Source organism: Mixophyes fleayi, chromosome 4, assembly GCF_038048845.1.
Source record: "Mixophyes fleayi isolate aMixFle1 chromosome 4, aMixFle1.hap1, whole genome shotgun sequence".
NCBI lineage: Eukaryota > Metazoa > Chordata > Amphibia > Anura > Limnodynastidae > Mixophyes > Mixophyes fleayi.
Genome location: NC_134405.1, coordinates 84,707,531 through 84,715,755, shown reverse-complemented (window position 1 = coordinate 84,715,755; position 8,225 = coordinate 84,707,531).

Below are 8,225 nucleotides of genomic sequence, written 5' to 3'. Positions count from 1 at the left end.
GTAGACATTCTAGTGTGTGCATCTAACTACACATTATATACATACTAACTGGGACATTATAAATATAGAGTTCTAACAAGAACATGTCAGTCACTAGAGTGTTATGCATTCAATAAGCTACACATCGCTGTAGTACTGTATTGTAGTTACAAGATGCAGTGAGCCACGGGACAGTTACCTGTAAACCAGAATTTTACACGCACACACATTATGTGTATATATAATTTTAAAAGACTACCCGTAATTTATTGGACCTAACAGTCCCATTGAAAAATACTAGTTAATAAATAATGTATGATTACAAGAACAATACAAGCACATTTCAGAATGAATTACTGAACTAGTGTGTGCATGACCTTCTGGTTTGGCACTATTGTAACCTCTAGTATGGAAGGAGCGAGATACTGCAAATTCAGGGGGTTAATCTGTGCACATTCTTGAAGTTTGTGGTCTTTCTAAGCACTGTCAGAGGCATAGGCGAGTCATTGTTTAAGCATTTTTCCCTTTGGTCTAACTCCATAATTTCTCCTGCTGGCAGTGTAAAGTGAATGTGTGTGTTATGATGGGGGATCAATGATCCCTATGCTATCCAATATTCACTGTGCACATTCTGTTTAGAATGTAAAACAGGGTAAAAGGTAAAAGAGCACCTGTTGTACTCATTCTCTTTAAACTATTAGCCAGATATAAATTATACATGTTACTTTAGCTAAACTGTGTGGTCTCACGTGCCCTATTTTTAATATGTATAAATTCCACTTTGAAGTGCTCCGAGTGAAATCCCCAAAATGAATTTTTTTTGTGGAAAACCATTTCAACGTTATCTGGTCTAGCTCTGTTCGTTGTATTATGCTTATTAAAACAGAACATAATGCTGCTTTTACGCAGCCAGAATGTAATGGTAAATGAAAAAAATTCTTAAGTTGTTTTCTTTTGTCACAACCACCCCTCCAAAAAATAGGCTGTGTTCATGGCTCATTTTCAGATAACAATAATAAGTGTGATTTCCTCCCAGTTTTACCCCATGATGTTACGTGGAATAACAAATGGACACCTCTGCAAAGTTTATTTGGCCAATTTTCAGTGGAGAAACAATAAAAAAGAAAAAAAAAAAGTCTAAACCTTCTTGTACAAATACTGACTGGAAAGACTGTATATTATATAAAGTTAAATTAATTAAACCCATTTTAAGAGGTTCATCATCAAGACAGCAAATTTAATGCACCCTTAACAGATTATTTTCTCCAGTAAGCAAATGCCTGTGTTCAGAGTAACACTCAACAACTAAAGGTTCCATAAGTGGTAGCGTTTTGTCATCATGTACCCCAGTCTGAGCGAAAATCATCTTATTATACAAAATCTGTCCTGTTTATGCCCTTTTCTGTTAGTCCAGGGATGTTCCTAATTAGGGGGAATATAAATGCCTTTTAACCAGAACACTGGACAAAAGTCAACAAGTTGAATCCAAAAAACAGTTCTGTATCTTCTGTTCCTCTGTCAACAGACATGTATTTACCACCTGAACATACAGTGTGTATCCGTTTGGGAAAAACATGAGCAACACTTTGAACTGCCACAGTATCTTAATTTAAACTTTGTGGAATGGGATGTAGTTCAGATCTGTTTTTTATAGCAATTTTTGTTATTATACAACCAGCATTAACTTGCCAAATCAATTTGTGTCACAATCACATACGAACAAATACATACACACAAAAAATGATGCTGGCATTGAAAGGAGAGCAAACAGACACGTAAATAAAGCCTCAAGGGAACAGAGACCATGGTCATGAATGGGCAAGACATATTGGTGGCCACTTACAAGGCACATTTACCGCAGTAAATAATACAGAACAAAAACCGTTAAAAGATGGATAAACAAAATTTCTCGTTTGCCATATGTTCTGTAAAGGCTGAACTTTCCATTTACAGCACCCATTTCATACTAGATGTCGTATTAATGATGCAGCTAAAAAATGATCAACAGAATAGGATCTGCAGAACGATTCATAAAGGGCACAATATCCAGGGGCAACCACTGAATACTGTATTTATATTATACTTCTGAAATTTACCACAATATACACTTTTTAATTCAGTGGCAATTTATGTTTTTCATGTGCAGGTTTTTGTTTTGTTTTTTTTGATGTCACCATAAACATCAACAAAACAACTTTTTCCTTTTTTCTGCACCAGTTACCTCTTGTTAAATGGTGACTAAGTGTTCCCAGTACTCGTAGAAATTCGACCTTGCTTTTGTATCAGTTTCTCTGCTGCTGACTGCACAATATAATCACACATCACATCTGTACCATACCAAATTTGTGGGGTTAAGGAAAGTTGCCATGACAACCGGGAGCCCCAAAGAGCGCTTATCCTGGCCTGAACTCTGAGGACAGATGTAAGATTCTAATTTTGTTTGTACACTGAGAAGAGATAAACCGAGCACGTCTAGGGCGTACATGCCTGCAAGCAGCCTGGTAGCACAACAATATGGGCTTTAAAATGATCACACTTCAAAATGCATCATCCCATGGAAAACAGAGATGAAAACTCCCTCACTCTCAAACTACTTATTGCCCAAGAGTATATTTAAGCCAACAAAACAACCTCTTTTAAACACACAACATTTAACACTTCACTGATGACCCCTTCAACAAGAAGGCTGTGTAATGCTGCACTTTCAAGAAAATAATTATGGCTACATTAATATGTGCTCACAGTGAATGACTGCACCTCCAAAACAACCAAGCTTTAATACTTCTCATCATGTACTAAAGTCTGCTGACAAAGTGCAACCAATACTCATGAAAACGCAGCTCATCAATTTATTAGAAACCAAATGGCATGACTGAAGTATGAGGCACAAAGTGACTCATGCCTCAGTAATGTTACTGGTCCCTAATCAATGCAACCTAAGGTCACTAAATGGCTGTCTTCACTGTGTGTAAATGACAGGACTATCCTTATTGTCTGAAATAGCTAGTTCTGCTACAGGACTACCATCGTTCTTAGAAACTGGAAGTTACAGTAGTAGCAGGACTTGTGGCTGCTCATGTTTTGGGTGATAATTTCCTTTCACTTCAAAACTTTTCACTTCAGTGAAAAGAAATAATACAATGGGGTAGATTCAATTACAGGTGATGCATGTGTCTCTGGCATAGACCACGAAGACACATCGCATCTGAGTTTTTAAATAATTTCCGCTCTTTTTTCTTAGCGTCCCACAGAGTAGTGGTGGATCCAGAAAGGGGGGGGGGAAGATATCGATGCTCCACACTATGTGCAGGTCCTTTCGACAAAGACAAGCAGACAGAGTCCTGACCGGCTGCTCTGATTGTGTTTTAAACACAATCAGAGCAGCCTGGCAGCACACTCTCCCTGCCTGTCTCTGATGAACAGACCTGCACATAGTGTGGAGCCGCAGGCAGCCTTAGCTGTCACAAAGGGGGCGGGAACTAAATTGCCCCCAATTATATTCTAGATCCGCCCCTGCCACAGAGGCGCACAGAAAAATTAGCAGAGATTTCAGCTGTTCAACAGCACCTCACACCGAAATACATCTACCCCATCGTAAGAAACACCAAGTGTAGATCTATCAAACCTTCTAAAAAGTAAAGGTGGAGGGGTTGTCCATAACAACCAATCAGGTTCTAACTATAATTTATCAAGTACATTCTAGAGAATAATAGCTAGAACCTGATTGGTTTCTATGGGCAAAATCTCCAGGCTTGATAAATATACCCACAAGATGGTGGAAAACTGGAGGATATATCAAACAAGGTAATATTCAGCTTAAAAACATGTCTGTCATGTGTCCAGATTTACTCAAGGCTTTGTGTTTAACTCTTTACAGCAAACTAGTACAGCTGACCAAATGTACTAGCAGTGGAAGTGTACATCAAACTACTTATATTCCTTTTTTACCATCAAGAAAAAAATAAGAACAATATTTCCAAGAACATCCCCTGCAGGAGAAAGAGTATATTCTGGTGAAACTGAAAGACAAAAGCATGTATCTATTTCTGAGTAACTTTGAGGCATAAGTCAGAGTGCTCATTCATCTGCAATTATCCCTTGTATGCAGAGATGTAGAGCGTTCATGAAGCGGTTTCACATTTTTTTTTTGTTTTTTAGCGATCCATACAATAGGAAAAAAAAAAAAGATACACAACTTGGACAGTTTTAAACAAAACCCTCATAGTTGATTGCGATCTGAAGAACCTGTTTAGCAGTATGTGCGGTAGAGAGAGAGGGAGGAGAGGAAATTACCATATCAAGAGGTCATTAGTGAAATCTTAAACTGAGGTGCACTTAATTATATTCTGAAATCATGTATACATAAATTAAACAAACAATAACACTTTTAAATTTTGGAAACCAACCAATTTAAAAAGAAACTTTACCAAAAGTTCAACAATATTAACATTTAGGTGTGACCATGCAATCTATCTGTGGGAAAAACCACTTGGTCTCTTCCAAAATCAACACCAAGAACTTTAAACAGAAACTTTTCACTAAATTAGATTACTGTGTATTGCTAAGAATTCGGGATGCAGACTAAAATTTTAGATTTTGTTTTCCTTTCTGTCCCTACCAGCTGAATTGATGAGTAACTTGCATAGAAGATTCCCAGCTGTAAGGCCCGATCTAAAAAAGCAGCATATATTCTACCAAAATGCCAAAAGACAGGTAGAGAGCCAAAGGTCCGTTCCTGATATGAAAAGTGATGGCTATCAATGAACAAGGATTACACCCAGTTCTTCTGCTGAATATCAATAACGTTTTTGCACTTTTGGTGATCTATAGTTCAGACTGGATACAGCACAAGTTTATATTAATATGTCATTAAAATAAAGCTTTAAACTTCCAACATGGCCAGAATATAAACTATGGGCCTATATTATTGCCATATCAGAAGCGCTTTAAGTGATTTCCATATAATACACTACTGTCACAAATACATGTATAATGTAGCGAGGTCCTTATAGAGAGAGACTACAGACCAGCAGTCACCTACTCGCAATGGAAGCAGCTATTTTGGGATCTGATTTAATATATGCAAGACTGTAGCCAGTGAATTCTGTAGGAACACAAAGTGCCTTATTTCTCAGTGATGTCGCTAGTTCTATCTGAACGGATAGGCTATATAGTGAATCAGTGCACAAGTAGGCTGAATCCACCGTCTTTGGGCAGCAGTTACACAGTAATATTGTCATCAATTTCAATATTCACTTAATTATAATAAATGAATACTCCCTATATGCTATGACAAGTTGATTGTATGATCCTTACCTAGGTGTTTAACCTCTCTCTCCTTTACAAGAAGAAGAAGAACATTATAGCATGTATATTCTTAAAGCGGTAGAGAACCTTTGAAACGCTCACTGCCTGAGCATTGTGGGTGATGGAGTTTAGCAACAGCTGGAGTGGTGAAAGGTGACCACCTCTTTAGCTAAAGAGGTGACTATGTTTGGCTGAGAGAGAAGCATCCCTTAATTGGACATTGTCTTATAATTTCTTACTTTCTTGTGGTGCTCTTTCGTAAACTTAAGCGGTACATAACTTTGGCAAGGTCACATCCAACAGTGAACAACAAAGTAATATAATATCATGTGATAAGCTTGCACCCCAACACACCCCAGTAAAATGGAATGGCAAATCACCTCTCCCTCCTCTCAATAACAGCATTTTGTGGTTTGTATAGTGTATGAGGTTACCGGATCTATGGTTTATTGTCAACTGCTGAAAAATGTGAGATGTATTTTTTTTTCCATTTTTGTATATATTTAATATTTATATAGATATTTACACATATAAAAAAATAAAGAGTGAGGTAGATAAATGTTTGGGGAAAAAAAATATTGAAAACTGTCGCCTGTCATTTACAAAAAAACAACAACATTATCTTAATATATAAGAATGTGTTGGGGCATTTTTACAGTGACCAAAACCAATGACAATAAATAAAAAAAAAAAAGAAAGGGGGGAAAAAAAAGAAATCCTACATAGAATACCTTCTTAAATTTAGGGGTTGCAGGGTAGGAAAAACATACAAGATAAGTCAAGATTCATTACGCTTCAACAAGAAAATAAAATGCATTACTACAGACATTCACATTTTATTTTTTCTTACTCATTTTTTGTAGTCACAATAGCCAATGAGTAATGAAGCGGTTATTTAAAAAAAGAAAAAAATAAGAAAAATGAAGCAGAAAACTCTTCCACCCAAAAGCAAATATTAGAGCTTATTTCACATCATGGTGGATGTAACCTATGGCAACCAAACTGTAGTGTCAATTCTGTAGCACAGCTTAGAGAAATGAGAGAGAACATCTGATTTTCTTTGGTTGTAGTGGATTACAGCACATTTTTGCACACACACTACCATGATATTAAACAAGCTCCATTATGTTTTGTTGTGTTTGCAAGATTAGTATTTTGGTCTAAATGTGGATTAAGGTCAAGTCACTGTGGCAATAGTTAGCGATGCAAACAAAGTAAGGTATTTAAGCAACATGGGGCTAGTATATCGGATTGCGAGGTCTTAAAATTATTACTATGAAGGTAATCAAATTGTTAAATGGAAAAGGAGCTAGATCGATATTGGGAGCTATCAAAACAGCTATCTTTTGAATTAAAATAGAATTACAGCCAGAATCTACAACAGAACAGTCCCACAAGTAGCCATATTGTCATGGACACTACTGAAACACTTTTTTGGAACAAAGCAGCTCAGGTACGGGACTCTTGCTGTACTCATCACGAATAATTCAACAAAACACTTTATATATATAAAAAAAAAAAAAAAAAAAAAAAAGAAAGTAACTTTTCAGTACAATGTATCTGCACAGCACTTTGCAGTACAGGCCTGGCAATAAACAGGCATATGTCACAGTGCAATGCGGCATAGAGTATTATTTCACTCATTGATCAGACATGGGTTTCTTTGGTGCACCCAAGGCAAATTGTGTTCACTTCTTTTTCTCAAATGCACTGTAATGTACCTACATGGTATATGAGTGAATTATATGCCTGGTTTTAGTGCAGGGTAGTTCATGTGTGTATGAAGGAACACAATGTGAGAATTTAATGTAAAGGTTATGGCAGATGTCACAAATATGCTTTGTGTCTTAAGAAAATGGCAGTAATCAATACTACTAACTCAAAAACACAGAATTTTCTGCACAGAAAACACACAAATATTAATATATATATATATATATATATATATATATATATATATATATATATATATATATATATATATATATATATATATATATATATATATATATACATATACATACACACATATATACATATACACACACAGTTGTTTCAAATTTCCAGTGCAGTTTTCATACCTGTGTGCTTATGTTACCTCCGTACTCTTTACTCATTTAACAATACTGGGCACAAGGGCAAGCAAGCAGACTTAATGGGGAGCTCATAGAAAAATTCTTGGGGCTGTGTATTTCTGCATATTTGTTGCAACATTTTTGTTTATGTAGAAAACAGTTAAACCACCTGTGGTGATTTCAAATGCATTACCTCTTTCTTAGATTTTGCATGTTGATACAATAAGACACCACAATGTAGGTATGCCACACTTAAACAGTAATGAGCTGTATGGAATCAGTTTAGTTTAGAAGAATTTGGTCTGTGTAACAATTACAGTTTGTTATTGGGATGGAAGAGTTTTTGTTTTTTGTTAAAAAATTAGGCCAGCAAAAAAAAACAAAAAAAACCCCCCAAATGCTCCCAAAATAGATGTTGAGACTTTGGGCTTGTTCACACCTATTTGCTTCTTTTTTTGTTGTTGTTGCAATTTTCACATGTTTACGCATGAAAAGCACATTAAAAATAGAACAAACAAGAGAGTCAATGGTGCCCTCCCCACCACTGCATTCTAAAACTGTAATGCCACATTTAAAATGTTAGAATGCAGCATGATCTACTGCGTAACATGTGCTATCAGTACAATACACTGCATTGGGAAACGCACAATGCATGTATAGCACATTTAAAACACATTATTAAAGCATGTTTAAGCGTATTTACCCAGCAGGTATGTATGAACAAGCTCTTAAAGCCTGAGGCTCTATCCAAAAGTTCATACACAGAGAAGATAGGTCTAGAAATATGTGAAAGGCTCTGACTCTGACAAGTGGAAGTACAGGGACAGAGAGAATCTAGTGAATATGAAACCATGCGTTTTTTTG